Source organism: Nuphar pumila, chromosome 1 (assembly GCF_984573655.1).
Source record: "Nuphar pumila chromosome 1, dmNupPumi1.hap1.1, whole genome shotgun sequence".
Lineage (NCBI taxonomy): Eukaryota > Viridiplantae > Streptophyta > Magnoliopsida > Nymphaeales > Nymphaeaceae > Nuphar > Nuphar pumila.
Window position 1 is genome coordinate 161,623,507 of NC_143249.1, and position 24,948 is coordinate 161,648,454.

Sequence of the window (24,948 nt, forward strand, 5' to 3'; positions counted from 1 at the left end):
TCGGTTCGGGACCGTTTCGGATGCCGTTTAAGCTCGTTTCGGGCGTTTTTCGGGGCCATTTCTATGACGGCTAGTCGGTTCGTGCGTTGCGGCCCCCACGGCTCCCGCGTGAGGCATAAGAGCATTTTTTCGCGCAACATGTAACGGGTGCGATCATACCAGCACTAAAGCACCGGATCCCATCAGAACTCCGAAGTTAAGCGTGCTTGGGCGAGAGTAGTACTGGAATGGGTGACCTCCTGGGAAGTCCTCGTGTTGCACTCTCTATTTACCTTCGGCGCTTTTTTGTCGTCGGCACCAACCTCCAACCTTCTTTTCACTTCCCGCAACACACCGTATCTGATCCATCAAGGTCTTCTGCTTCCCTTTCACCCTCGCCTTGCGCGCCGCAGCGCCCGCACCCGACACGAGCCGCGGCGTGCGACAAAAGCAGCAGTTCCGGCTCTCTGGACTGTAACTTGGCACACCGATGTCGGAATTCGGCGATTTTCGTGGCCACGGAAAGCTCGTTCCGCTGGCTACGACGTGGCGAACAGACAAAGTCGGTTCGGGACCGTTTCGGATGCCGTTTAAGCTCATTTCGGGCGTTTTTCGGGGCCGTTTTTATGACGGCTAGTCGGTTCGTACGTTGCGGCCCCCACGGCTCCCGCGTGAGGCATAAGAGCATTTTTTCGCGCAACATGTAACGGGTGCGATCACACTAGCACTAAAGCACCGGATCCCATCAGAACTCTGAAGTTAAGCGTGCTTGGGCGAGAGTAGTACTGGGATGGGTGACCTCCTGGGAAGTCCTCGTGTTGCACTCTCTTTTTGCCTTCGGCGCTTTTTTGTCGTCGGCACCAACCTCCGACCTTCTTTTCACTTCCCGCAACACACCGTATCTGATCCATCGAGGTCTTCTGCTTCCCTTTCACCCTCGCCTTGCGCGCCGCAGCGCCGGCACCCGACACGAGCCGCGGCGTGCGACAAACGCAGCAGTTCCGGCTCGCCGGACCGTAACTTGGCACGTCGATGTCGAAATTCGGCGATTTTCCTGCCCACGGAAAGCACGTTCCGCTGGCTACGACGTGACGAACAGACGAAGTCGGTTCGGGACCGTTTCGGATGTCGTTTAAGCTCATTTCGGGCGTTTTTCGGGGCCGTTTTTATGACGGCTAGTCGGTTCGTGCGTTGCGGCCCCCACGGCTCCCGCGTGAGGCATAAGAGCATTTTTTCGCGCAACATGTAACGGGTGCGATCACACTAGCACTAAAGCACCGGATCCCATCAGAACTCTGAAGTTAAGCGTGCTTGGGCGAGAGTAGTACTGGGATGGGTGACCTCCTGGGAAGTCCTCGTGTTGCACTCTCTTTTTGCCTTCGGCGCTTTTTGTCGTCGGCACCAACCTCCGACCTTCTTTTCACTTACCGCAACACACCGTATCTGATCCATCGAGGTCTTCTGCTTCCCTTTCACCCTCGCCTTGCGCGCCGCAGCGCCCGCACCCGACACGAGCCGCGGCGTGCGACAAAAGCAGCAGTTCCGGCTCTCCGGACTGTAACTTGGCACACCGATGTCGGAATTCGGCGATTTTCGTGGCCACGGAAAGCTCGTTCCGCTGGCTACGACGTGGCGAACAGACGAAGTCGGTTTGGGACCGTTTCGGATGCCGTTTAAGCTCATTTCGGGCGTTTTTCGGGGCCGTTTTTATGACGGCTAGTCGGTTCGTGCGTTGCGGCCCCCACGGCTCCCGCGTGAGGCATAAGAGCATTTTTTCGCGCAACATGTAACGGGTGCGATCACACTAGCACTAAAGCACCGGATCCCATCAGAACTCTGAAGTTAAGCGTGCTTGGGCGAGAGTAGTACTGGGATGGGTGACCTCCTGGGAAGTCCTCGTGTTGCACTCTCTTTTTGCCTTCGGCGCTTTTTTGTCGTCGGCACCAACCTCCGACCTTCTTTTCACTTCCCGCAACACACCGTATCTGATCCATCGAGGTCTTCTGCTTCCCTTTCACCCTCGCCTTGCGCGCCGCAGCGCCGGCATCCGACACGAGCCGCGGCGTGCGACAAACGCAGCAGTTCCGGGTCGCCGGACCGTAACTTGGCACGCCGATGTCGGAATTCGGCGATTTTCGTGGCCACGGAAAGCTCGTTCCGCTGGCTACGACGTGGCGAACAGACGAAGTCGGTTCGGGACCGTTTCGGATGCCGTTTAAGCTCGTTTCGGGCGTTTTTCGGGGCCGTTTCTATGACGGCTAGTCGGTTCGTGCGTTGCGGCCCCCACGGCTCCCGCGTGAGGCATAAGAGCATTTTTTCGCGCAACATGTAACGGGTGCGATCATACCAGCACTAAAGCACCGGATCCCATCAGAACTCCGAAGTTAAGCGTGCTTGGGCGAGAGTAGTACTGGAATGGGTGACCTCCTGGGAAGTCCTCGTGTTGCACTCTCTATTTACCTTCGGCGCTTTTTTGTCGTCGGCACCAACCTCCGACCTTCTTTTCACTTACCGCAACACACCGTATCTGATCCATCAAGGTCTTCTGCTTCCCTTTCACCCTCGCCTTGCGCGCCGCAGCGCCCGCACCCGACACGAGCCGCGGCGTGCGACAAAAGCAGCAGTTCCGGCTCTCTGGACTGTAACTTGGCACACCGATGTCGGAATTCGGCGATTTTCGTGGCCACGGAAAGCTCGTTCCGCTGGCTACGACGTGGCGAACAGACGAAGTCGGTTCGGGACCGTTTCGGATGCCGTTTAAGCTCATTTCGGGCGTTTTTCGGGGCCGTTTTTATGACGGCTAGTCGGTTCGTACGTTGCGGCCCCCACGGCTCCCGCGTGAGGCATAAGAGCATTTTTTCGCGCAACATGTAACGGGTGCGATCACACTAGCACTAAAGCACCGGATCCCATCAGAACTCTGAAGTTAAGCGTGCTTGGGCGAGAGTAGTACTGGGATGGGTGACCTCCTGGGAAGTCCTCGTGTTGCACTCTCTTTTTGCCTTCGGCGCTTTTTTGTCGTCGGCACCAACCTCCGACCTTCTTTTCACTTCCCGCAACACACCGTATCTGATCCATCGAGGTCTTCTGCTTCCCTTTCACCCTCGCCTTGCGCGCCGCAGCGCCGGCACCCGACACGAGCCGCGGCGTGCGACAAACGCAGCAGTTCCGGCTCGCCGGACCGTAACTTGGCACGCCGATGTCGAAATTCGGCGATTTTCCTGCCCACGGAAAGCACGTTCCGCTGGCTACGACGTGACGAACAGACGAAGTCGGTTCGGGACCGTTTCGGATGCCGTTTAAGCTCATTTCGGGCGTTTTTCGGGGCCGTTTTTATGACGGCTAGTCGGTTCGTACGTTGCGGCCCCCACGGCTCCCGCGTGAGGCATAAGAGCATTTTTTCGCGCAACATGTAACGGGTGCGATCACACTAGCACTAAAGCACCGGATCCCATCAGAACTCTGAAGTTAAGCGTGCTTGGGCGAGAGTAGTACTGGGATGGGTGACCTCCTGGGAAGTCCTCGTGTTGCACTCTCTTTTTGCCTTCGGCGCTTTTTTGTCGTCGGCACCAACCTCCGACCTTCTTTTCACTTCCCGCAACACACCGTATCTGATCCATCGAGGTCTTCTGCTTCCCTTTCACCCTCGCCTTGCGCGCCGCAGCGCCGGCACCCGACACGAGCCGCGGCGTGCGACAAACGCAGCAGTTCCGGCTCGCCGGACCGTAACTTGGCACGTCGATGTCGAAATTCGGCGATTTTCCTGCCCACGGAAAGCACGTTCCGCTGGCTACGACGTGACGAACAGACGAAGTCGGTTCGGGACCGTTTCGGATGCCGTTTAAGCTCATTTCGGGCGTTTTTCGGGGCCGTTTTTATGACGGCTAGTCGGTTCGTGCGTTGCGGCCCCCACGGCTCCCGCGTGAGGCATAAGAGCATTTTTTCGCGCAACATGTAACGGGTGCGATCACACTAGCACTAAAGCACCGGATCCCATCAGAACTCTGAAGTTAAGCGTGCTTGGGCGAGAGTAGTACTGGGATGGGTGACCTCCTGGGAAGTCCTCGTGTTGCACTCTCTTTTTGCCTTCGGCGCTTTTTGTCGTCGGCACCAACCTCCGACCTTCTTTTCACTTACCGCAACACACCGTATCTGATCCATCGAGGTCTTCTGCTTCCCTTTCACCCTCGCCTTGCGCGCCGCAGCGCCCGCACCCGACACGAGCCGCGGCGTGCGACAAAAGCAGCAGTTCCGGCTCTCCGGACTGTAACTTGGCACACCGATGTCGGAATTCGGCGATTTTCGTGGCCACGGAAAGCTCGTTCCGCTGGCTACGACGTGGCGAACAGACGAAGTCGGTTCGGGACCGTTTCGGATGCCGTTTAAGCTCATTTCGGGCGTTTTTCGGGGCCGTTTTTATGACGGCTAGTCGGTTCGTGCGTTGCGGCCCCCACGGCTCCCGCGTGAGGCATAAGAGCATTTTTTCGCGCAACATGTAACGGGTGCGATCACACTAGCACTAAAGCACCGGATCCCATCAGAACTCTGAAGTTAAGCGTGCTTGGGCGAGAGTAGTACTGGGATGGGTGACCTCCTGGGAAGTCCTCGTGTTGCACTCTCTTTTTGCCTTCGGCGCTTTTTTGTCGTCGGCACCAACCTCCGACCTTCTTTTCACTTCCCGCAACACACCGTATCTGATCCATCGAGGTCTTCTGCTTCCCTTTCACCCTCGCCTTGCGCGCCGCAGCGCCGGCACCCGACACGAGCCGCGGCGTGCGACAAACGCAGCAGTTCCGGGTCGCCGGACCGTAACTTGGCACGCCGATGTCGGAATTCGGCGATTTTCGTGGCCACGGAAAGCTCGTTCCGCTGGCTACGACGTGGCGAACAGACGAAGTCGGTTCGGGACCGTTTCGGATGCCGTTTAAGCTCGTTTCGGGCGTTTTTCGGGGCCGTTTCTATGACGGCTAGTCGGTTCGTGCGTTGCGGCCCCCACGGCTCCCGCGTGAGGCATAAGAGCATTTTTTCGCGCAACATGTAACGGGTGCGATCATACCAGCACTAAAGCACCGGATCCCATCAGAACTCCGAAGTTAAGCGTGCTTGGGCGAGAGTAGTACTGGGATGGGTGACCTCCTGGGAAGTCCTCGTGTTGCACTCTCTTTTTGCCTTCGGCGCTTTTTTGTCGTCGGCACCAACCTCCGACCTTCTTTTCACTTCCCGCAACACACCGTATCTGATCCATCGAGGTCTTCTGCTTCCCTTTCACCCTCGCCTTGCGCGCCGCAGCGCCGGCACCCGACACGAGCCGCGGCGTGCGACAAACGCAGCAGTTCCGGCTCGCCGGACCGTAACTTGGCACGTCGATGTCGAAATTCGGCGATTTTCCTGCCCACGGAAAGCACGTTCCGCTGGCTACGACGTGACGAACAGACGAAGTCGGTTCGGGACCGTTTCGGATGCCGTTTAAGCTCATTTCGGGCGTTTTTCGGGGCCGTTTTTATGACGGCTAGTCGGTTCGTGCGTTGCGGCCCCCACGGCTCCCGCGTGAGGCATAAGAGCATTTTTTCGCGCAACATGTAACGGGTGCGATCACACTAGCACTAAAGCACCGGATCCCATCAGAACTCTGAAGTTAAGCGTGCTTGGGCGAGAGTAGTACTGGGATGGGTGACCTCCTGGGAAGTCCTCGTGTTGCACTCTCTTTTTGCCTTCGGCGCTTTTTTGTCGTCGGCACCAACCTCCGACCTTCTTTTCACTTCCCGCAACACACCGTATCTGATCCATCGAGGTCTTCTGCTTCCCTTTCACCCTCGCCTTGCGTGCCGCAGCGCCGGCACCCGACACGAGCCGCGGCGTGCGACAAACGCAGCAGTTCCGGCTCGCCGGACCGTAACTTGGCACGCCGATGTCGAAATTCGGCGATTTTCCTGCCCACGGAAAGCACGTTCCGCTGGCTACGACGTGACGAACAGACGAAGTCGGTTCGGGACCGTTTCGGATGCCGTTTAAGCTCATTTCGGGCGTTTTTCGGGGCCGTTTTTATGACGGCTAGTCGGTTCGTACGTTGCGGCCCCCACGGCTCCCGCGTGAGGCATAAGAGCATTTTTTCGCGCAACATGTAACGGGTGCGATCACACTAGCACTAAAGCACCGGATCCCATCAGAACTCTGAAGTTAAGCGTGCTTGGGCGAGAGTAGTACTGGGATGGGTGACCTCCTGGGAAGTCCTCGTGTTGCACTCTCTTTTTGCCTTCGGCGCTTTTTTGTCGTCGGCACCAACCTCCGACCTTCTTTTCACTTCCCGCAACACACCGTATCTGATCCATCGAGGTCTTCTGCTTCCCTTTCACCCTCGCCTTGCGCGCCGCAGCGCCGGCACCCGACACGAGCCGCGGCGTGCGACAAACGCAGCAGTTCCGGCTCGCCGGACCGTAACTTGGCACGTCGATGTCGAAATTCGGCGATTTTCCTGCCCACGGAAAGCACGTTCCGCTGGCTACGACGTGACGAACAGACGAAGTCGGTTCGGGACCGTTTCGGATGTCGTTTAAGCTCATTTCGGGCGTTTTTCGGGGCCGTTTTTATGACGGCTAGTCGGTTCGTGCGTTGCGGCCCCCACGGCTCCCGCGTGAGGCATAAGAGCATTTTTTCGCGCAACATGTAACGGGTGCGATCACACTAGCACTAAAGCACCGGATCCCATCAGAACTCTGAAGTTAAGCGTGCTTGGGCGAGAGTAGTACTGGGATGGGTGACCTCCTGGGAAGTCCTCGTGTTGCACTCTCTTTTTGCCTTCGGCGCTTTTTGTCGTCGGCACCAACCTCCGACCTTCTTTTCACTTACCGCAACACACCGTATCTGATCCATCGAGGTCTTCTGCTTCCCTTTCACCCTCGCCTTGCGCGCCGCAGCGCCCGCACCCGACACGAGCCGCGGCGTGCGACAAAAGCAGCAGTTCCGGCTCTCCGGACTGTAACTTGGCACACCGATGTCGGAATTCGGCGATTTTCGTGGCCACGGAAAGCTCGTTCCGCTGGCTACGACGTGGCGAACAGACGAAGTCGGTTTGGGACCGTTTCGGATGCCGTTTAAGCTCATTTCGGGCGTTTTTCGGGGCCGTTTTTATGACGGCTAGTCGGTTCGTGCGTTGCGGCCCCCACGGCTCCCGCGTGAGGCATAAGAGCATTTTTTCGCGCAACATGTAACGGGTGCGATCACACTAGCACTAAAGCACCGGATCCCATCAGAACTCTGAAGTTAAGCGTGCTTGGGCGAGAGTAGTACTGGGATGGGTGACCTCCTGGGAAGTCCTCGTGTTGCACTCTCTTTTTGCCTTCGGCGCTTTTTTGTCGTCGGCACCAACCTCCGACCTTCTTTTCACTTCCCGCAACACACCGTATCTGATCCATCGAGGTCTTCTGCTTCCCTTTCACCCTCGCCTTGCGCGCCGCAGCGCCGGCACCCGACACGAGCCGCGGCGTGCGACAAACGCAGCAGTTCCGGGTCGCCGGACCGTAACTTGGCACGCCGATGTCGGAATTCGGCGATTTTCGTGGCCACGGAAAGCTCGTTCCGCTGGCTACGACGTGGCGAACAGACAAAGTCGGTTCGGGACCGTTTCGGATGCCGTTTAAGCTCGTTTCGGGCGTTTTTCGGGGCCGTTTCTATGACGGCTAGTCGGTTCGTGCGTTGCGGCCCCCACGGCTCCCGCGTGAGGCATAAGAGCATTTTTTCGCGCAACATGTAACGGGTGCGATCATACCAGCACTAAAGCACCGGATCCCATCAGAACTCCGAAGTTAAGCGTGCTTGGGCGAGAGTAGTACTGGAATGGGTGACCTCCTGGGAAGTCCTCGTGTTGCACTCTCTATTTACCTTCGGCGCTTTTTTGTCGTCGGCACCAACCTCCGACCTTCTTTTCACTTACCGCAACACACCGTATCTGATCCATCAAGGTCTTCTGCTTCCCTTTCACCCTCGCCTTGCGCGCCGCAGCGCCCGCACCCGACACGAGCCGCGGCGTGCGACAAAAGCAGCAGTTCCGGCTCTCTGGACTGTAACTTGGCACACCGATGTCGGAATTCGGCGATTTTCGTGGCTACGGAAAGCTCGTTCCGCTGGCTACGACGTGGCGAACAGACGAAGTCGGTTCGGGACCGTTTCGGATGCCGTTTAAGCTCATTTCGGGCGTTTTTCGGGGCCGTTTTTATGACGGCTAGTCGGTTCGTACGTTGCGGCCCCCACGGCTCCCGCGTGAGGCATAAGAGCATTTTTTCGCGCAACATGTAACGGGTGCGATCACACTAGCACTAAAGCACCGGATCCCATCAGAACTCTGAAGTTAAGCGTGCTTGGGCGAGAGTAGTACTGGGATGGGTGACCTCCTGGGAAGTCCTCGTGTTGCACTCTCTTTTTGCCTTCGGCGCTTTTTTGTCGTCGGCACCAACCTCCGACCTTCTTTTCACTTCCCGCAACACACCGTATCTGATCCATCGAGGTCTTCTGCTTCCCTTTCACCCTCGCCTTGCGTGCCGCAGCGCCGGCACCCGACACGAGCCGCGGCGTGCAACAAACGCAGCAGTTCCGGCTCGCCGGACCGTAACTTGGCACGCCGATGTCGAAATTCGGCGATTTTCCTGCCCACGGAAAGCACGTTCCGCTGGCTACGACGTGACGAACAGACGAAGTCGGTTCGGGACCGTTTCGGATGCCGTTTAAGCTCATTTCGGGCGTTTTTCGGGGCCGTTTTTATGACGGCTAGTCGGTTCGTACGTTGCGGCCCCCACGGCTCCCGCGTGAGGCATAAGAGCATTTTTTCGCGCAACATGTAACGGGTGCGATCACACTAGCACTAAAGCACCGGATCCCATCAGAACTCTGAAGTTAAGCGTGCTTGGGCGAGAGTAGTACTGGGATGGGTGACCTCCTGGGAAGTCCTCGTGTTGCACTCTCTTTTTGCCTTCGGCGCTTTTTTGTCGTCGGCACCAACCTCCGACCTTCTTTTCACTTCCCGCAACACACCGTATCTGATCCATCGAGGTCTTCTGCTTCCCTTTCACCCTCGCCTTGCGCGCCGCAGCGCCGGCACCCGACACGAGCCGCGGCGTGCGACAAACGCAGCAGTTCCGGCTCGCCGGACCGTAACTTGGCACGTCGATGTCGAAATTCGGCGATTTTCCTGCCCACGGAAAGCACGTTCCGCTGGCTACGACGTGACGAACAGACGAAGTCGGTTCGGGACCGTTTCGGATGCCGTTTAAGCTCATTTCGGGCGTTTTTCGGGGCCGTTTTTATGACGGCTAGTCGGTTCGTGCGTTGCGGCCCCCACGGCTCCCGCGTGAGGCATAAGAGCATTTTTTCGCGCAACATGTAACGGGTGCGATCACACTAGCACTAAAGCACCGGATCCCATCAGAACTCTGAAGTTAAGCGTGCTTGGGCGAGAGTAGTACTGGGATGGGTGACCTCCTGGGAAGTCCTCGTGTTGCACTCTCTTTTTGCCTTCGGCGCTTTTTGTCGTCGGCACCAACCTCCGACCTTCTTTTCACTTACCGCAACACACCGTATCTGATCCATCGAGGTCTTCTGCTTCCCTTTCACCCTCGCCTTGCGCGCCGCAGCGCCCGCACCCGACACGAGCCGCGGCGTGCGACAAAAGCAGCAGTTCCGGCTCTCCGGACTGTAACTTGGCACACCGATGTCGGAATTCGGCGATTTTCGTGGCCACGGAAAGCTCGTTCCGCTGGCTACGACGTGGCGAACAGACGAAGTCGGTTCGGGACCGTCTCGGATGCCGTTTAAGCTCATTTCGGGCGTTTTTCGGGGCCGTTTTTATGACGGCTAGTCGGTTCGTGCGTTGCGGCCCCCACGGCTCCCGCGTGAGGCATAAGAGCATTTTTTCGCGCAACATGTAACGGGTGCGATCACACTAGCACTAAAGCACCGGATCCCATCAGAACTCTGAAGTTAAGCGTGCTTGGGCGAGAGTAGTACTGGGATGGGTGACCTCCTGGGAAGTCCTCGTGTTGCACTCTCTTTTTGCCTTCGGCGCTTTTTTGTCGTCGGCACCAACCTCCGACCTTCTTTTCACTTCCCGCAACACACCGTATCTGATCCATCGAGGTCTTCTGCTTCCCTTTCACCCTCGCCTTGCGCGCCGCAGCGCCGGCACCCGACACGAGCCGCGGCGTGCGACAAACGCAGCAGTTCCGGGTCGCCGGACCGTAACTTGGCACGCCGATGTCGGAATTCGGCGATTTTCGTGGCCACGGAAAGCTCGTTCCGCTGGCTACGACGTGGCGAACAGACGAAGTCGGTTCGGGACCGTTTCGGATGCCGTTTAAGCTCGTTTCGGGCGTTTTTCGGGGCCGTTTCTATGACGGCTAGTCGGTTCGTGCGTTGCGGCCCCCACGGCTCCCGCGTGAGGCATAAGAGCATTTTTTCGCGCAACATGTAACGGGTGCGATCATACCAGCACTAAAGCACCGGATCCCATCAGAACTCCGAAGTTAAGCGTGCTTGGGCGAGAGTAGTACTGGAATGGGTGACCTCCTGGGAAGTCCTCGTGTTGCACTCTCTATTTACCTTCGGCGCTTTTTTGTCGTCGGCACCAACCTCCGACCTTCTTTTCACTTACCGCAACACACCGTATCTGATCCATCAAGGTCTTCTGCTTCCCTTTCACCCTCGCCTTGCGCGCCGCAGCGCCCGCACCCGACACGAGCCGCGGCGTGCGACAAAAGCAGCAGTTCCGGCTCTCTGGACTGTAACTTGGCACACCGATGTCGGAATTCGGCGATTTTCGTGGCCACGGAAAGCTCGTTCCGCTGGCTACGACGTGGCGAACAGACGAAGTCGGTTCGGGACCGTTTCGGATGCCGTTTAAGCTCATTTCGGGCGTTTTTCGGGGCCGTTTTTATGACGGCTAGTCGGTTCGTACGTTGCGGCCCCCACGGCTCCCGCGTGAGGCATAAGAGCATTTTTTCGCGCAACATGTAACGGGTGCGATCACACTAGCACTAAAGCACCGGATCCCATCAGAACTCTGAAGTTAAGCGTGCTTGGGCGAGAGTAGTACTGGGATGGGTGACCTCCTGGGAAGTCCTCGTGTTGCACTCTCTTTTTGCCTTCGGCGCTTTTTTGTCGTCGGCACCAACCTCCGACCTTCTTTTCACTTCCCGCAACACACCGTATCTGATCCATCGAGGTCTTCTGCTTCCCTTTCACCCTCGCCTTGCGTGCCGCAGCGCCGGCACCCGACACGAGCCGCGGCGTGCGACAAACGCAGCAGTTCCGGCTCGCCGGACCGTAACTTGGCACGCCGATGTCGAAATTCGGCGATTTTCCTGCCCACGGAAAGCACGTTCCGCTGGCTACGACGTGACGAACAGACGAAGTCGGTTCGGGACCGTTTCGGATGCCGTTTAAGCTCATTTCGGGCGTTTTTCGGGGCCGTTTTTATGACGGCTAGTCGGTTCGTACGTTGCGGCCCCCACGGCTCCCGCGTGAGGCATAAGAGCATTTTTTCGCGCAACATGTAACGGGTGCGATCACACTAGCACTAAAGCACCGGATCCCATCAGAACTCTGAAGTTAAGCGTGCTTGGGCGAGAGTAGTACTGGGATGGGTGACCTCCTGGGAAGTCCTCGTGTTGCACTCTCTTTTTGCCTTCGGCGCTTTTTTGTCGTCGGCACCAACCTCCGACCTTCTTTTCACTTCCCGCAACACACCGTATCTGATCCATCGAGGTCTTCTGCTTCCCTTTCACCCTCGCCTTGCGCGCCGCAGCGCCGGCACCCGACACGAGCCGCGGCGTGCGACAAACGCAGCAGTTCCGGCTCGCCGGACCGTAACTTGGCACGTCGATGTCGAAATTCGGCGATTTTCCTGCCCACGGAAAGCACATTCCGCTGGCTACGACGTGACGAACAGACGAAGTCGGTTCGGGACCGTTTCGGATGCCGTTTAAGCTCATTTCGGGCGTTTTTCGGGGCCGTTTTTATGACGGCTAGTCGGTTCGTGCGTTGCGGCCCCCACGGCTCCCGCGTGAGGCATAAGAGCATTTTTTCGCGCAACATGTAACGGGTGCGATCACACTAGCACTAAAGCACCGGATCCCATCAGAACTCTGAAGTTAAGCGTGCTTGGGCGAGAGTAGTACTGGGATGGGTGACCTCCTGGGAAGTCCTCGTGTTGCACTCTCTTTTTGCCTTCGGCGCTTTTTGTCGTCGGCACCAACCTCCGACCTTCTTTTCACTTACCGCAACACACCGTATCTGATCCATCGAGGTCTTCTGCTTCCCTTTCACCCTCGCCTTGCGCGCCGCAGCGCCCGCACCCGACACGAGCCGCGGCGTGCGACAAAAGCAGCAGTTCCGGCTCTCCGGACTGTAACTTGGCACACCGATGTCGGAATTCGGCGATTTTCGTGGCCACGGAAAGCTCGTTCCGCTGGCTACGACGTGGCGAACAGACGAAGTCGGTTCGGGACCGTTTCGGATGCCGTTTAAGCTCATTTCGGGCGTTTTTCGGGGCCGTTTTTATGACGGCTAGTCGGTTCGTGCGTTGCGGCCCCCACGGCTCCCGCGTGAGGCATAAGAGCATTTTTTCGCGCAACATGTAACGGGTGCGATCACACTAGCACTAAAGCACCGGATCCCATCAGAACTCTGAAGTTAAGCGTGCTTGGGCGAGAGTAGTACTGGGATGGGTGACCTCCTGGGAAGTCCTCGTGTTGCACTCTCTTTTTGCCTTCGGCGCTTTTTTGTCGTCGGCACCAACCTCCGACCTTCTTTTCACTTCCCGCAACACACCGTATCTGATCCATCGAGGTCTTCTGCTTCCCTTTCACCCTCGCCTTGCGCGCCGCAGCGCCGGCACCCGACACGAGCCGCGGCGTGCGACAAACGCAGCAGTTCCGGGTCGCCGGACCGTAACTTGGCACGCCGATGTCGGAATTCGGCGATTTTCGTGGCCACGGAAAGCTCGTTCCGCTGGCTACGACGTGGCGAACAGACGAAGTCGGTTCGGGACCGTTTCGGATGCCGTTTAAGCTCGTTTCGGGCGTTTTTCGGGGCCGTTTCTATGACGGCTAGTCGGTTCGTGCGTTGCGGCCCCCACGGCTCCCGCGTGAGGCATAAGAGCATTTTTTCGCGCAACATGTAACGGGTGCGATCATACCAGCACTAAAGCACCGGATCCCATCAGAACTCCGAAGTTAAGCGTGCTTGGGCGAGAGTAGTACTGGAATGGGTGACCTCCTGGGAAGTCCTCGTGTTGCACTCTCTATTTACCTTCGGCGCTTTTTTGTCGTCGGCACCAACCTCCGACCTTCTTTTCACTTACCGCAACACACCGTATCTGATCCATCAAGGTCTTCTGCTTCCTTTTCACCCTCGCCTTGATCGCCGCAGCGCCCGCACCCGACACGAGCCGCGGCGTGCGACAAAAGCAGCAGTTCCGGCTCTCTGGACTGTAACTTGGCACACCGATGTCGGAATTCGGCGATTTTCGTGGCCACGGAAAGCTCGTTCCGCTGGCTACGACGTGGCGAACAGACGAAGTCGGTTCGGGACCGTTTCGGATGCCGTTTAAGCTCATTTCGGGCGTTTTTCGGGGCCGTTTTTATGACGGCTAGTCGGTTCGTACGTTGCGGCCCCCACGGCTCCCGCGTGAGGCATAAGAGCATTTTTTCGCGCAACATGTAACGGGTGCGATCACACTAGCACTAAAGCACCGGATCCCATCAGAACTCTGAAGTTAAGCGTGCTTGGGCGAGAGTAGTACTGGGATGGGTGACCTCCTGGGAAGTCCTCGTGTTGCACTCTCTTTTTGCCTTCGGCGCTTTTTTGTCGTCGGCACCAACCTCCGACCTTCTTTTCACTTCCCGCAACACACCGTATCTGATCCATCGAGGTCTTCTGCTTCCCTTTCACCCTCGCCTTGCGCGCCGCAGCGCCGGCACCCGACACGAGCCGCGGCGTGCGACAAACGCAGCAGTTCCGGCTCGCCGGACCGTAACTTGGCACGCCGATGTCGAAATTCGGCGATTTTCCTGCCCACGGAAAGCACGTTCCGCTGGCTACGACGTGACGAACAGACGAAGTCGGTTCGGGACCGTTTCGGATGCCGTTTAAGCTCATTTCGGGCGTTTTTCGGGGCCGTTTTTATGACGGCTAGTCGGTTCGTGCGTTGCGGCCCCCACGGCTCCCGCGTGAGGCATAAGAGCATTTTTTCGCGCAACATGTAACGGGTGCGATCACACTAGCACTAAAGCACCGGATCCCATCAGAACTCTGAAGTTAAGCGTGCTTGGGCGAGAGTAGTACTGGGATGGGTGACCTCCTGGGAAGTCCTCGTGTTGCACTCTCTTTTTGCCTTCGGCGCTTTTTTGTCGTCGGCACCAACCTCCGACCTTCTTTTCACTTCCCGCAACACACCGTATCTGATCCATCGAGGTCTTCTGCTTCCCTTTCACCCTCGCCTTGCGCGCCGCAGCGCCGGCACCCGACACGAGCCGCGGCGTGCGACAAACGCAGCAGTTCCGGCTCGCCGGACCGTAACTTGGCACGTCGATGTCGAAATTCGGCGATTTTCCTACCCACGGAAAGCACGTTCCGCTGGCTACGACGTGACGAACAGACGAAGTCGGTTCGGGACCGTTTCGGATGCCGTTTAAGCTCATTTCGGGCGTTTTTCGGGGCCGTTTTTATGACGGCTAGTCGGTTCGTGCGTTGCGGCCCCCACGGCTCCCGCGTGAGGCATAAGAGCATTTTTTCGCGCAACATGTAACGGGTGCGATCACACTAGCACTAAAGCACCGGATCCCATCAGAACTCTGAAGTTAAGCGTGCTTGGGCGAGAGTAGTACTGGGATGGGTGACCTCCTGGGAAGTCCTCGTGTTGCACTCTCTTTTTGCCTTCGGCGCTTTTTGTCGTCGGCACCAACCTCCGACCTTCTTTTCACTTACCGCAACACACCGTATCTGATCCATCGAGGTCTTCTGCTTCCCTTTCACCCTCGCCTTGCGCGCCGCAGCGCCCGCACCCGACACGAGCCGCGGCGTGCGACAAAAGCAGCAGTTCCGGCTCTCCGGACTGTAACTTGGCACACCGATGTCGGAATTCGGCGATTTTCGTGGCCACGGAAAGCTCGTTCCGCTGGCTACGACGTGGCGAACAGACGAAGTCGGTTCGGGACCGTTTCGGATGCCGTTTAAGCTCATTTCGGGCGTTTTTCGGGGCCGTTTTTATGACGGCTAGTCGGTTCGTGCGTTGCGGCCCCCACGGCTCCCGCGTGAGGCATAAGAGCATTTTTTCGCGCAACATGTAACGGGTGCGATCACACTAGCACTAAAGCACCGGATCCCATCAGAACTCTGAAGTTAAGCGTGCTTGGGCGAGAGTAGTACTGGGATGGGTGACCTCCTGGGAAGTCCTCGTGTTGCACTCTCTTTTTGCCTTCGGCGCTTTTTTGTCGTCGGCACCAACCTCCGACCTTCTTTTCACTTCCCGCAACACACCGTATCTGATCCATCGAGGTCTTCTGCTTCCCTTTCACCCTCGCCTTGCGCGCCGCAGCGCCGGCACCCGACACGAGCCGCGGCGTGCGACAAACGCAGCAGTTCCGGCTCGCCGGACCGTAACTTGGCACGCCGATGTCGAAATTCGGCGATTTTCCTGGCCACGGAAAGCACGTTCCGCTGGCTACGACGTGACGAACAGACGAAGTCGGTTCGGGACCGTTTCAGATGCCGTTTAAGCTCGTTTCGGGCGTTTTTCGGGGCGTTTCTATGACGGCTAGTCGGTTTGTGCGTTGCGGCCCCCACGGCTTCCGCGTGAGGCATAAGAGCATTTTTTCGCGCAACATGTAACGGGTGCGATCATACCAGCACTAAAGCACCGGATCCCATCAGAACTCCGAAGTTAAGCGTGCTTGGGCGAGAGTAGTACTGGAATGGGTGACCTCCTGGGAAGTCCTCGTGTTGCACTCTCTATTTACCTTCGGCGCTTTTTTGTCGTCGGCACCAACCTCCGACCTTCTTTTCACTTACCGCAACACACCGTATCTGATCCATCAAGGTCTTCTGCTTCCCTTTCACCCTCGCCTTGCGCGCCGCAGCGCCCGCACCCGACACGAGCCGCGGCGTGCGACAAAAGCAGCAGTTCCGGCTCTCTGGACTGTAACTTGGCACACCGATGTCGGAATTCGGCGATTTTCGTGGCCACGGAAAGCTCGTTCCGCTGGCTACGACGTGGCGAACCGACGAAGTCGGTTCGGGACCGTTTCGGATGCCGTTTAAGCTCATTTCGGGCGTTTTTCGGGGCCGTTTTTATGACGGCTAGTCGGTTCGTACGTTGCGGCCCCCACGGCTCCCGCGTGAGGCATAAGAGCATTTTTTCGCGCAACATGTAACGGGTGCGATCACACTAGCACTAAAGCACCGGATCCCATCAGAACTCTGAAGTTAAGCGTGCTTGGGCGAGAGTAGTACTGGGATGAGTGACCTCCTGGGAAGTCCTCGTGTTGCACTCTCTTTTTGCCTTCGGCGCTTTTTTGTCGTCGGCACCAACCTCCGACCTTCTTTTCACTTCCCGCAACACACCGTATCTGATCCATCGAGGTCTTCTGCTTCCCTTTCACCCTCGCCTTGCGCGCCGCAGCGCCGGCACCCGACACGAGCCGCGGCGTGCGACAAACGCAGCAGTTCCGGCTCGCCGGACCGTAACTTGGCACGCCGATGTCGAAATTCGGCGATTTTCCTGCCCACGGAAAGCACGTTCCGCTGGCTACGACGTGACGAACAGACGAAGTAGGTTCGGGACCGTTTCGGATGCCGTTTAAGCTCATTTCGGGCGTTTTTCGGGGCCGTTTTTATGACGGCTAGTCGGTTCGTGCGTTGCGGCCCCCACGGCTCCCGCGTGAGGCATAAGAGCATTTTTTCGCGCAACATGTAACGGGTGCGATCACACTAGCACTAAAGCACCGGATCCCATCAGAACTCTGAAGTTAAGCGTGCTTGGGCGAGAGTAGTACTGGGATGGGTGACCTCCTGGGAAGTCCTCGTGTTGCACTCTCTTTTTGCCTTCGGCGCTTTTTGTCGTCGGCACCAACCTCCGACCTTCTTTTCACTTACCGCAACACACCGTATCTGATCCATCGAGGTCTTCTGCTTCCCTTTCACCTTCGCCTTGCGCGCCGCAGCGCCCGCACCCGACACGAGCCGCGGCGTGCGACAAAAGCAGCAGTTCCGGCTCTCCGGACTGTAACTTGGCACACCGATGTCGGAATTCGGCGATTTTCGTGGCCACGGAAAGCTCGTTCCGCTGGCTACGACGTGGCGAACAGACAAAGTCGGTTCAGGACCGTTTCGGATGCTGTTTAAGCTCATTTCGGGCGTTTTTCGGGGCCGTTTTTATGACGGCTAGTCGGTTCGTGCGTTGCGGCCCCCACGGCTCCCGCGTGAGGCATAAGAGCATTTTTTGGCGCAACATGTAACAGGTGCGATCACACTAGCACTAAAGCACCGGATCCCATCTTAACTCTGAAGTTAAGCGTGCTTGGGCGAGAGTAGTACTGGGATGGGTGACCTCCTGGGAAGTCCTCGTGTTGCACTCTCTTTTTGCCTTCGGCGCTTTTTTGTCGTCGGCACCAACCTCCGACCTTCTTTTCACTTCCCGCAACACACCGTATCTGATCCATCGAGGTATTCTGTTTCCCTTTCACCCTCGCCTTGCGCGCCGCAGCGCCGGCACCCGACACGAGCCGCGGCGTGCGACAAACGCAGCAGTTCCGGCTCGCCAGACCGTAACTTGGCACGCCGATGTCGAAATTCGGCGATTTTCCTGGCCACGGAAAGCTCGTTCCGCTGGCTACGACGTGACGAACAGACGAAGTCGGTTCGGGACCGTTTTAGATGCCGTTTAAGATCATTTCGGGCGTTTCTATGATGACTAGTCGGTTTGTGCGTTGCGGCCCCCACGGCTCCCGCGTGAGGCATAAGAGCATTTTTTCGCGCAACATGTAACGGGTGCGATCATACCAGCACTAAAGCACCGGATCCCATCAGAACTCTGAAGTTAAGCGTGCTTGAGCGAGAGTAGTACTGGGATGGGTGACCTCCTGGGAAGTCCTTGTGTTGCACTCTCTTTTTGCCTTCGGCGCTTTTTTGTCGTCGGCACCAACCTCCGACCTTCTTTTCACTTCCCGCAACACACCGTATCTGATCCATCGAGGTCTTCTGCTTCCCTTTCACCCTCGCCTTGCGCGCCGCAGCGCCGGCACCCGACACGAGCCGCGGCGTGCGACAAACGCAGCAGTTCCGGCTCGCCGGACCGTAACTCGGCACGCCGATGTCGAAATTCGGCGATTTTCCTGCCCACGGAAAGCACGTTCCGCTGGCTACGACGTGACGAACAGACGACGTCGGTTCGGGACCGTTTCGGATGCCGTTTAAGCTCATTTCGGGCGTTTTTCGGGGCCGTTTTTATGACGGCTAGTCGGTTCGTGCGTTGCGGCCCCCACGGCTCCCGCGTGAGGCATAAGAGCATTTTTTCGCGCAACATGTAACGGGTGCGATCACACTAGCACTAAAGCACCGGATCCCATCAGAACTCTGAAGTTAAGCGTGCTTGGGCGAGAGTAGTACTGGGATGGGTGACCTCCTGGGAAGTCCTCGTGTTGCACTCTCTTTTTGCCTTCGGCGCTTTTTTGTCGTCGGCACCAACCTCCGACCTTCTTTTCACTTCCCGCAACACACCGTATCTGATCCATCGAGGTCTTCTGCTTCCCTTTCACCCTCGCCTTGCACGCCGCAGCGCCGGCACCCGACACGAGCCGCGGCGTGCGACAAACGCAGCAGTTCCGGCTCGCCGGACCGTAACTTGGCACGCCGATGTCGAAATTCGGCGATTTTCCTGGCCACGGAAAGCTCGTTCCGCTGGCTACGACGTGACAAACAGACGAAGTCGGTTCGGGACCGTTTCAGATGCCGTTTAAGCTCATTTCGGGCGTTTCTATGACGGCTAGTCGGTTTGTGCGTTGCGGCCCCCACGGCGCCCGCGTGAGGCATAAGAGCATTTTTTCGCGCAACATGTAACGGGTGCGATCATACCAGCACTAAAGCACCGGATCCCATCAGAACTCTGAAGTTAAGCGTGCTTGAGCAAGAGTAGTACTGGGATGGGTGACCTCCTGAGAAGTCCTTGTGTTGCACTCTCTTTTTGCCTTCGGCGCTTTTTTGTCGTCGGCACCAACCTCCGACCTTCTTTTCACTTCCCGCAACACACCGTATCTGATCCATCGAGGTCTTCTGCTTCCCTTTCACCCTCGCCTTGCGCGCCGCAGCGCCGGCACCCGACACGAGCCGCGGCGTGCGACAAACGCAGCAGTTCCGGCTCGCCGGACCGTAACTTGGCACGCCGATGTCGAAATTCGGCGATTTTCCTGGCCACGGAAAGCACGTTCCGCTGGCTACGACGTGACGAACAGACGAAGTCGGTTCGGGACCGTTTCAGATGCCGTTTAAGCTCGTTTCGGGCGTTTTTCGGGGCGTTTCTATGACGGCTAGTCGGTTTGTGCGTTGCGGCCCCCACGGCTTCCGCGTGAGGCATAAGAGCATTTTTTCGCGCAACATGTAACGGGTGCGATCATACCAGCACTAAAGCACCGGATCCCATCAGAACTCCGAAGTTAAGCGTGCTTGGGCGAGAGTAGTACTGGAATGGGTGACCTCCTGGGAAGTCCTCGTGTTGCACTCTCTATTTACCTTCGGCGCTTTTTTGTCGTCGGCACCAACCTCCGACCTTCTTTTCACTTACCGCAACACACCGTATCTGATCCATCAAGGTCTTCTGCTTCCCTTTCACCCTCGCCTTGCGCGCCGCAGCGCCCGCACCCGACACGAGCCGCGGCGTGCGACAAAAGCAGCAGTTCCGGCTCTCTGGACTGTAACTTGGCACACCGATGTCGGAATTCGGCGATTTTCGTGGCCACGGAAAGCTCGTTCCGCTGGCTACGACGTGGCGAACAGACGAAGTCGGTTCGGGACCGTTTCGGATGCCGTTTAAGCTCATTTCGGGCGTTTTTCGGGGCCGTTTTTATGACGGCTAGTCGGTTCGTACGTTGCGGCCCCCACGACTCCCGCGTGAGGCATAAGAGCATTTTTTCGCGCAACATGTAACGGGTGCGATCACACTAGCACTAAAGCACCGGATCCCATCAGAACTCTGAAGTTAAGCGTGCTTGGGCGAGAGTAGTACTGGGATGGGTGACCTCCTGGGAAGTCCTCGTGTTGCACTCTCTTTTTGCCTTCGGCGCTTTTTTGTCGTCGGCACCAACCTCCGACCTTCTTTTCACTTCCCGCAACACACCGTATCTGATCCATCGAGGTCTTCTGCTTCCCTTTCACCCTCGCCTTGCGCGCCGCAGCGCCGGCACCCGACACGAGCCGCGGCGTGCGACAAACGCAGCAGTTCCGGCTCGCCGGACCGTAACTTGGCACGCCGATGTCGAAATTCGGCGATTTTCCTGCCCACGGAAAGCACGTTCCGCTGGCTACGACGTGACGAACAGACGAAGTCGGTTCGGGACCGTTTCGGATGCCGTTTAAGCTCATTTCGGGCGTTTTTCGGGGCCGTTTTTATGACGGCTAGTCGGTTCGTACGTTGCGGCCCCCACGGCTCCCGCGTGAGGCATAAGAGCATTTTTTCGCGCAACATGTAACGGGTGCGATCACACTAGCACTAAAGCACCGGATCCCATCAGAACTCTGAAGTTAAGCGTGCTTGGGCGAGAGTAGTACTGGGATGGGTGACCTCCTGGGAAGTCCTCGTGTTGCACTCTCTTTTTGCCTTCGGCGCTTTTTTGTCGTCGGCACCAACCTCCGACCTTCTTTTCACTTCCCGCAACACACCGTATCTGATCCATCGAGGTCTTCTGCTTCCCTTTCACCCTCGCCTTGCGCGCCGCAGCGCCGGCACCCGACACGAGCCGCGGCGTGCGACAAACGCAGCAGTTCCGGCTCGCCGGACCGTAACTTGGCACGCCGATGTCGAAATTCGGCGATTTTCCTGCCCACGGAAAGCACGTTCCGCTGGCTACGACGTGACGAACAGACGAAGTCGGTTCGGGACCGTTTCGGATGCCGTTTAAGCTCATTTCGGGCGTTTTTCGGGGCCGTTTTTATGACGGCTAGTCGGTTCGTGCGTTGCGGCCCCCACGGCTCCCGCGTGAGGCATAAGAGCATTTTTTCGCGCAACATGTAACGGGTGCGATCACACTAGCACTAAAGCACCGGATCCCATCAGAACTCTGAAGTTAAGCGTGCTTGGGCGAGAGTAGTACTGGGATGGGTGACCTCCTGGGAAGTCCTCGTGTTGCACTCTCTTTTTGCCTTCGGCGCTTTTTGTCGTCGGCACCAACCTCCGACCTTCTTTTCACTTACCGCAACACACCGTATCTGATCCATCGAGGTCTTCTGCTTCCCTTTCACCCTCGCCTTGCGCGCCGCAGCGCCCGCACCCGACACGAGCCGCGGCGTGCGACAAAAGCAGCAGTTCCGGCTCTCCGGACTGTAACTTGGCACACCGATGTCGGAATTCGGCGATTTTCGTGGCCACGGAAAGCTCGTTCCGCTGGCTACGACGTGGCGAACAGACGAAGTCGGTTCAGGACCGTTTCGGATGCTGTTTAAGCTCATTTCGGGCGTTTTTCGGGGCCGTTTTTATGACGGCTAGTCGGTTCGTGCGTTGCGGCCCCCACGGCTCCCGCGTGAGGCATAAGAGCATTTTTTGGCGCAACATGTAACAGGTGCGATCACACTAGCACTAAAGCACCGGATCCCATCTTAACTCTGAAGTTAAGCGTGCTTGGGCGAGAGTAGTACTGGGATGGGTGACCTCCTGGGAAGTCCTCGTGTTGCACTCTCTTTTTGCCTTCGGCGCTTTTTTGTCGTCGGCACCAACCTCCGACCTTCTTTTCACTTCCCGCAACACACCGTATCTGATCCATCGAGGTCTTCTGCTTCCCTTTCACCCTCGCCTTGCGCGCCGCAGCGCCGGCACCCGACACGAGCCGCGGCGTGCGACAAACGCAGCAGTTCCGGCTCGCCAGACCGTAACTTGGCACGCCGATGTCGAAATTCGGCGATTTTCCTGGCCACGGAAAGCTCGTTCCGCTGGCTACGACGTGACGAACAGACGAAGTCGGTTCGGGACCGTTTTAGATGCCGTTTAAGATCATTTCGGGCGTTTCTATGATGACTAGTCGGTTTGTGCGTTGCGGCCCCCACGGCTCCCGCGTGAGGCATAAGAGCATTTTTTCGCGCAACATGTAACGGGTGCGATCATACCAGCACTAAAGCACCGGATCCCATCAGAACTCTGAAGTTAAGCGTGCTTGAGCGAGAGTAGTACTGGGATGGGTGACCTCCTGGGAAGTCCTTGTGTTGCACTCTCTTTTTGCCTTCGGCGCTTTTTTGTCGTCGGCACCAACCTCCGACCTTCTTTTCACTTCCCGCAACACACCGTATCTGATCCATCGAGGTCTTCTGCTTCCCTTTCACCCTCGCCTTGCGCGCCGCAGCGCCGGCACCCGACACGAGCCGCGGCGTGCGACAAACGCAGCAGTTCCGGCTCGCCGGACCGTAACTCGGCACGCCGATGTCGAAATTCGGCGATTTTCCTGCCCACGGAAAGCACGTTCCGCTGGCTACGACGTGACGAACAGACGACGTCGGTTCGGGACCGTTTCGGATGCCGTTTAAGCTCATTTCGGGCGTTTTTCGGGGCCGTTTTTATGACGGCTAGTCGGTTCGTGCGTTGCGGCCCCCACGGCTCCCGCGTGAGGCATAAGAGCATTTTTTCGCGCAACATGTAACGGGTGCGATCACACTAGCACTAAAGCACCGGATCCCATCAGAACTCTGAAGTTAAGCGTGCTTGGGCGAGAGTAGTACTGGGATGGGTGACCTCCTGGGAAGTCCTCGTGTTGCACTCTCTTTTTGCCTTCGGCGCTTTTTTGTCGTCGGCACCAACCTCCGACCTTCTTTTCACTTCCCGCAACACACCGTATCTGATCCATCGAGGTCTTCTGCTTCCCTTTCACCCTCGCCTTGCACGCCGCAGCGCCGGCACCCGACACGAGCCGCGGCGTGCGACAAACGCAGCAGTTCCGGCTCGCCGGACCGTAACTTGGCACGCCGATGTCGAAATTCGGCGATTTTCCTGGCCACGGAAAGCTCGTTCCGCTGGCTACGACGTGACGAACAGACGAAGTCGGTTCGGGACCGTTTCAGATGCCGTTTAAGCTCATTTCGGGCGTTTCTATGACGGCTAGTCGGTTTGTGCGTTGCGGCCCCCACGGCGCCCGCGTGAGGCATAAGAGCATTTTTTCGCGCAACATGTAACGGGTGCGATCATACCAGCACTAAAGCACCGGATCCCATCAGAACTCTGAAGTTAAGCGTGCTTGAGCAAGAGTAGTACTGGGATGGGTGACCTCCTGAGAAGTCCTTGTGTTGCACTCTCTTTTTGCCTTCGGCGCTTTTTTGTCGTCGGCACCAACCTCCGACCTTCTTTTCACTTCCCGCAACACACCGTATCTGATCCATCGAGGTCTTCTGCTTCCCTTTCACCCTCGCCTTGCGCGCCGCAGCGCCGGCACCCGACACGAGCCGCGGCGTGCGACAAACGCAGCAGTTCCGGCTCGCCGGACCGTAACTTGGCACGCCGATGTCGAAATTCGGCGATTTTCCTGGCCACGGAAAGCACGTTCCGCTGGCTACGACGTGACGAACAGACGAAGTCGGTTCGGGACCGTTTCAGATGCCGTTTAAGCTCGTTTCGGGCGTTTTTCGGGGCGTTTCTATGACGGCTAGTCGGTTTGTGCGTTGCGGCCCCCACGGCTTCCGCGTGAGGCATAAGAGCATTTTTTCGCGCAACATGTAACGGGTGCGATCATACCAGCACTAAAGCACCGGATCCCATCAGAACTCCGAAGTTAAGCGTGCTTGGGCGAGAGTAGTACTGGAATGGGTGACCTCCTGGGAAGTCCTCGTGTTGCACTCTCTATTTACCTTCGGCGCTTTTTTGTCGTCGGCACCAACCTCCGACCTTCTTTTCACTTACCGCAACACACCGTATCTGATCCATCAAGGTCTTCTGCTTCCCTTTCACCCTCGCCTTGCGCGCCGCAGCGCCCGCACCCGACACGAGCCGCGGCGTGCGACAAAAGCAGCAGTTCCGGCTCTCTGGACTGTAACTTGGCACACCGATGTCGGAATTCGGCGATTTTCGTGGCCACGGAAAGCTCGTTCCGCTGGCTACGACGTGGCGAACAGACGAAGTCGGTTCGGGACCGTTTCGGATGCCGTTTAAGCTCATTTCGGGCGTTTTTCGGGGCCGTTTTTATGACGGCTAGTCGGTTCGTACGTTGCGGCCCCCACGACTCCCGCGTGAGGCATAAGAGCATTTTTTCGCGCAACATGTAACGGGTGCGATCACACTAGCACTAAAGCACCGGATCCCATCAGAACTCTGAAGTTAAGCGTGCTTGGGCGAGAGTAGTACTGGGATGGGTGACCTCCTGGGAAGTCCTCGTGTTGCACTCTCTTTTTGCCTTCGGCGCTTTTTTGTCGTCGGCACCAACCTCCGACCTTCTTTTCACTTCCCGCAACACACCGTATCTGATCCATCGAGGTCTTCTGCTTCCCTTTCACCCTCGCCTTGCGCGCCGCAGCGCCGGCACCCGACACGAGCCGCGGCGTGCGACAAACGCAGCAGTTCCGGCTCGCCGGACCGTAACTTGGCACGCCGATGTCGAAATTCGGCGATTTTCCTGCCCACGGAAAGCACGTTCCGCTGGCTACGACGTGACGAACAGACGAAGTCGGTTCGGGACCGTTTCGGATGCCGTTTAAGCTCATTTCGGGCGTTTTTCGGGGCCGTTTTTATGACGGCTAGTCGGT

General features: G+C 57.6%; 44 non-coding genes and 2 pseudogenes across 44 annotated transcripts; all 46 read left to right on the top strand.

Moving 5' to 3' along the window:
* Positions 1–145: 145 nt before the first annotated feature.
* Positions 146–264, top strand: LOC149849725 (5S ribosomal RNA). The gene has a single exon (XR_016425862.1). It is a non-coding gene; the product is annotated as a 5S ribosomal RNA (ribosomal RNA).
* A 423-nt stretch (positions 265–687) lies between these two features.
* LOC149849726 (5S ribosomal RNA) lies at positions 688–806 on the top strand. The gene has a single exon (XR_016434616.1). It is a non-coding gene; the product is annotated as a 5S ribosomal RNA (ribosomal RNA).
* Positions 807–1,229: 423 nt separating this feature from the next.
* On the top strand, positions 1,230–1,348 carry LOC149849727 (5S ribosomal RNA). The gene has a single exon (XR_016434619.1). It is a non-coding gene; the product is annotated as a 5S ribosomal RNA (ribosomal RNA).
* Positions 1,349–1,770: 422 nt separating this feature from the next.
* Positions 1,771–1,889, top strand: LOC149849728 (5S ribosomal RNA). The gene has a single exon (XR_016434620.1). It is a non-coding gene; the product is annotated as a 5S ribosomal RNA (ribosomal RNA).
* Positions 1,890–2,312: 423 nt separating this feature from the next.
* On the top strand, positions 2,313–2,431 carry LOC149849729 (5S ribosomal RNA). Its single transcript, XR_016425889.1, has one exon. It is a non-coding gene; the product is annotated as a 5S ribosomal RNA (ribosomal RNA).
* Positions 2,432–2,854: 423 nt separating this feature from the next.
* Positions 2,855–2,973, top strand: LOC149849730 (5S ribosomal RNA). The gene has a single exon (XR_016434621.1). It is a non-coding gene; the product is annotated as a 5S ribosomal RNA (ribosomal RNA).
* Positions 2,974–3,396: 423 nt separating this feature from the next.
* LOC149849731 (5S ribosomal RNA) lies at positions 3,397–3,515 on the top strand. The gene has a single exon (XR_016434622.1). It is a non-coding gene; the product is annotated as a 5S ribosomal RNA (ribosomal RNA).
* Positions 3,516–3,938: 423 nt separating this feature from the next.
* Positions 3,939–4,057, top strand: LOC149849732 (5S ribosomal RNA). Its single transcript, XR_016434623.1, has one exon. It is a non-coding gene; the product is annotated as a 5S ribosomal RNA (ribosomal RNA).
* Positions 4,058–4,479: 422 nt separating this feature from the next.
* LOC149849733 (5S ribosomal RNA) lies at positions 4,480–4,598 on the top strand. The gene has a single exon (XR_016434625.1). It is a non-coding gene; the product is annotated as a 5S ribosomal RNA (ribosomal RNA).
* Positions 4,599–5,021: 423 nt separating this feature from the next.
* On the top strand, positions 5,022–5,140 carry LOC149849734 (5S ribosomal RNA). Its single transcript, XR_016434059.1, has one exon. It is a non-coding gene; the product is annotated as a 5S ribosomal RNA (ribosomal RNA).
* Positions 5,141–5,563: 423 nt separating this feature from the next.
* Positions 5,564–5,682, top strand: LOC149849735 (5S ribosomal RNA). Its single transcript, XR_016434627.1, has one exon. It is a non-coding gene; the product is annotated as a 5S ribosomal RNA (ribosomal RNA).
* A 423-nt stretch (positions 5,683–6,105) lies between these two features.
* On the top strand, positions 6,106–6,224 carry LOC149849736 (5S ribosomal RNA). Its single transcript, XR_016434628.1, has one exon. It is a non-coding gene; the product is annotated as a 5S ribosomal RNA (ribosomal RNA).
* A 423-nt stretch (positions 6,225–6,647) lies between these two features.
* On the top strand, positions 6,648–6,766 carry LOC149849737 (5S ribosomal RNA). Its single transcript, XR_016434629.1, has one exon. It is a non-coding gene; the product is annotated as a 5S ribosomal RNA (ribosomal RNA).
* A 422-nt stretch (positions 6,767–7,188) lies between these two features.
* On the top strand, positions 7,189–7,307 carry LOC149849738 (5S ribosomal RNA). Its single transcript, XR_016434630.1, has one exon. It is a non-coding gene; the product is annotated as a 5S ribosomal RNA (ribosomal RNA).
* A 423-nt stretch (positions 7,308–7,730) lies between these two features.
* Positions 7,731–7,849, top strand: LOC149849739 (5S ribosomal RNA). Its single transcript, XR_016425915.1, has one exon. It is a non-coding gene; the product is annotated as a 5S ribosomal RNA (ribosomal RNA).
* A 423-nt stretch (positions 7,850–8,272) lies between these two features.
* LOC149849740 (5S ribosomal RNA) lies at positions 8,273–8,391 on the top strand. Its single transcript, XR_016434631.1, has one exon. It is a non-coding gene; the product is annotated as a 5S ribosomal RNA (ribosomal RNA).
* Positions 8,392–8,814: 423 nt separating this feature from the next.
* On the top strand, positions 8,815–8,933 carry LOC149849741 (5S ribosomal RNA). The gene has a single exon (XR_016434635.1). It is a non-coding gene; the product is annotated as a 5S ribosomal RNA (ribosomal RNA).
* Positions 8,934–9,356: 423 nt separating this feature from the next.
* LOC149849742 (5S ribosomal RNA) lies at positions 9,357–9,475 on the top strand. Its single transcript, XR_016434636.1, has one exon. It is a non-coding gene; the product is annotated as a 5S ribosomal RNA (ribosomal RNA).
* Positions 9,476–9,897: 422 nt separating this feature from the next.
* LOC149849743 (5S ribosomal RNA) lies at positions 9,898–10,016 on the top strand. Its single transcript, XR_016434637.1, has one exon. It is a non-coding gene; the product is annotated as a 5S ribosomal RNA (ribosomal RNA).
* A 423-nt stretch (positions 10,017–10,439) lies between these two features.
* LOC149849744 (5S ribosomal RNA) lies at positions 10,440–10,558 on the top strand. The gene has a single exon (XR_016425936.1). It is a non-coding gene; the product is annotated as a 5S ribosomal RNA (ribosomal RNA).
* Positions 10,559–10,981: 423 nt separating this feature from the next.
* On the top strand, positions 10,982–11,100 carry LOC149849745 (5S ribosomal RNA). Its single transcript, XR_016434639.1, has one exon. It is a non-coding gene; the product is annotated as a 5S ribosomal RNA (ribosomal RNA).
* Positions 11,101–11,523: 423 nt separating this feature from the next.
* LOC149849746 (5S ribosomal RNA) lies at positions 11,524–11,642 on the top strand. The gene has a single exon (XR_016434640.1). It is a non-coding gene; the product is annotated as a 5S ribosomal RNA (ribosomal RNA).
* Positions 11,643–12,065: 423 nt separating this feature from the next.
* Positions 12,066–12,184, top strand: LOC149849747 (5S ribosomal RNA). Its single transcript, XR_016434642.1, has one exon. It is a non-coding gene; the product is annotated as a 5S ribosomal RNA (ribosomal RNA).
* A 422-nt stretch (positions 12,185–12,606) lies between these two features.
* LOC149849748 (5S ribosomal RNA) lies at positions 12,607–12,725 on the top strand. The gene has a single exon (XR_016434644.1). It is a non-coding gene; the product is annotated as a 5S ribosomal RNA (ribosomal RNA).
* A 423-nt stretch (positions 12,726–13,148) lies between these two features.
* On the top strand, positions 13,149–13,267 carry LOC149849749 (5S ribosomal RNA). The gene has a single exon (XR_016425956.1). It is a non-coding gene; the product is annotated as a 5S ribosomal RNA (ribosomal RNA).
* A 423-nt stretch (positions 13,268–13,690) lies between these two features.
* Positions 13,691–13,809, top strand: LOC149849750 (5S ribosomal RNA). Its single transcript, XR_016434646.1, has one exon. It is a non-coding gene; the product is annotated as a 5S ribosomal RNA (ribosomal RNA).
* A 423-nt stretch (positions 13,810–14,232) lies between these two features.
* LOC149849751 (5S ribosomal RNA) lies at positions 14,233–14,351 on the top strand. The gene has a single exon (XR_016434648.1). It is a non-coding gene; the product is annotated as a 5S ribosomal RNA (ribosomal RNA).
* A 423-nt stretch (positions 14,352–14,774) lies between these two features.
* LOC149849752 (5S ribosomal RNA) lies at positions 14,775–14,893 on the top strand. The gene has a single exon (XR_016434649.1). It is a non-coding gene; the product is annotated as a 5S ribosomal RNA (ribosomal RNA).
* Positions 14,894–15,315: 422 nt separating this feature from the next.
* Positions 15,316–15,434, top strand: LOC149849753 (5S ribosomal RNA). The gene has a single exon (XR_016434650.1). It is a non-coding gene; the product is annotated as a 5S ribosomal RNA (ribosomal RNA).
* Positions 15,435–15,856: 422 nt separating this feature from the next.
* On the top strand, positions 15,857–15,975 carry LOC149849754 (5S ribosomal RNA). Its single transcript, XR_016425988.1, has one exon. It is a non-coding gene; the product is annotated as a 5S ribosomal RNA (ribosomal RNA).
* Positions 15,976–16,398: 423 nt separating this feature from the next.
* Positions 16,399–16,517, top strand: LOC149849755 (5S ribosomal RNA). Its single transcript, XR_016426302.1, has one exon. It is a non-coding gene; the product is annotated as a 5S ribosomal RNA (ribosomal RNA).
* Positions 16,518–16,940: 423 nt separating this feature from the next.
* Positions 16,941–17,059, top strand: LOC149849756 (5S ribosomal RNA). Its single transcript, XR_016434651.1, has one exon. It is a non-coding gene; the product is annotated as a 5S ribosomal RNA (ribosomal RNA).
* Positions 17,060–17,481: 422 nt separating this feature from the next.
* On the top strand, positions 17,482–17,600 carry LOC149849757 (5S ribosomal RNA; annotated as a pseudogene).
* Positions 17,601–18,010: 410 nt separating this feature from the next.
* On the top strand, positions 18,011–18,129 carry LOC149849758 (5S ribosomal RNA). Its single transcript, XR_016436712.1, has one exon. It is a non-coding gene; the product is annotated as a 5S ribosomal RNA (ribosomal RNA).
* Positions 18,130–18,552: 423 nt separating this feature from the next.
* LOC149849759 (5S ribosomal RNA) lies at positions 18,553–18,671 on the top strand. Its single transcript, XR_016434652.1, has one exon. It is a non-coding gene; the product is annotated as a 5S ribosomal RNA (ribosomal RNA).
* A 410-nt stretch (positions 18,672–19,081) lies between these two features.
* Positions 19,082–19,200, top strand: LOC149849760 (5S ribosomal RNA). The gene has a single exon (XR_016435965.1). It is a non-coding gene; the product is annotated as a 5S ribosomal RNA (ribosomal RNA).
* A 422-nt stretch (positions 19,201–19,622) lies between these two features.
* Positions 19,623–19,741, top strand: LOC149849761 (5S ribosomal RNA). The gene has a single exon (XR_016426011.1). It is a non-coding gene; the product is annotated as a 5S ribosomal RNA (ribosomal RNA).
* Positions 19,742–20,164: 423 nt separating this feature from the next.
* Positions 20,165–20,283, top strand: LOC149849762 (5S ribosomal RNA). The gene has a single exon (XR_016434654.1). It is a non-coding gene; the product is annotated as a 5S ribosomal RNA (ribosomal RNA).
* A 423-nt stretch (positions 20,284–20,706) lies between these two features.
* On the top strand, positions 20,707–20,825 carry LOC149849763 (5S ribosomal RNA). Its single transcript, XR_016434655.1, has one exon. It is a non-coding gene; the product is annotated as a 5S ribosomal RNA (ribosomal RNA).
* A 423-nt stretch (positions 20,826–21,248) lies between these two features.
* On the top strand, positions 21,249–21,367 carry LOC149849764 (5S ribosomal RNA). The gene has a single exon (XR_016434658.1). It is a non-coding gene; the product is annotated as a 5S ribosomal RNA (ribosomal RNA).
* Positions 21,368–21,789: 422 nt separating this feature from the next.
* Positions 21,790–21,908, top strand: LOC149849765 (5S ribosomal RNA; annotated as a pseudogene).
* Positions 21,909–22,318: 410 nt separating this feature from the next.
* Positions 22,319–22,437, top strand: LOC149849766 (5S ribosomal RNA). Its single transcript, XR_016436723.1, has one exon. It is a non-coding gene; the product is annotated as a 5S ribosomal RNA (ribosomal RNA).
* Positions 22,438–22,860: 423 nt separating this feature from the next.
* On the top strand, positions 22,861–22,979 carry LOC149849767 (5S ribosomal RNA). Its single transcript, XR_016434659.1, has one exon. It is a non-coding gene; the product is annotated as a 5S ribosomal RNA (ribosomal RNA).
* A 410-nt stretch (positions 22,980–23,389) lies between these two features.
* LOC149849768 (5S ribosomal RNA) lies at positions 23,390–23,508 on the top strand. The gene has a single exon (XR_016435976.1). It is a non-coding gene; the product is annotated as a 5S ribosomal RNA (ribosomal RNA).
* Positions 23,509–23,930: 422 nt separating this feature from the next.
* LOC149849769 (5S ribosomal RNA) lies at positions 23,931–24,049 on the top strand. The gene has a single exon (XR_016426030.1). It is a non-coding gene; the product is annotated as a 5S ribosomal RNA (ribosomal RNA).
* Positions 24,050–24,472: 423 nt separating this feature from the next.
* Positions 24,473–24,591, top strand: LOC149849770 (5S ribosomal RNA). Its single transcript, XR_016434660.1, has one exon. It is a non-coding gene; the product is annotated as a 5S ribosomal RNA (ribosomal RNA).
* The last annotated feature ends 357 nt before the right edge of the window (positions 24,592–24,948 follow it).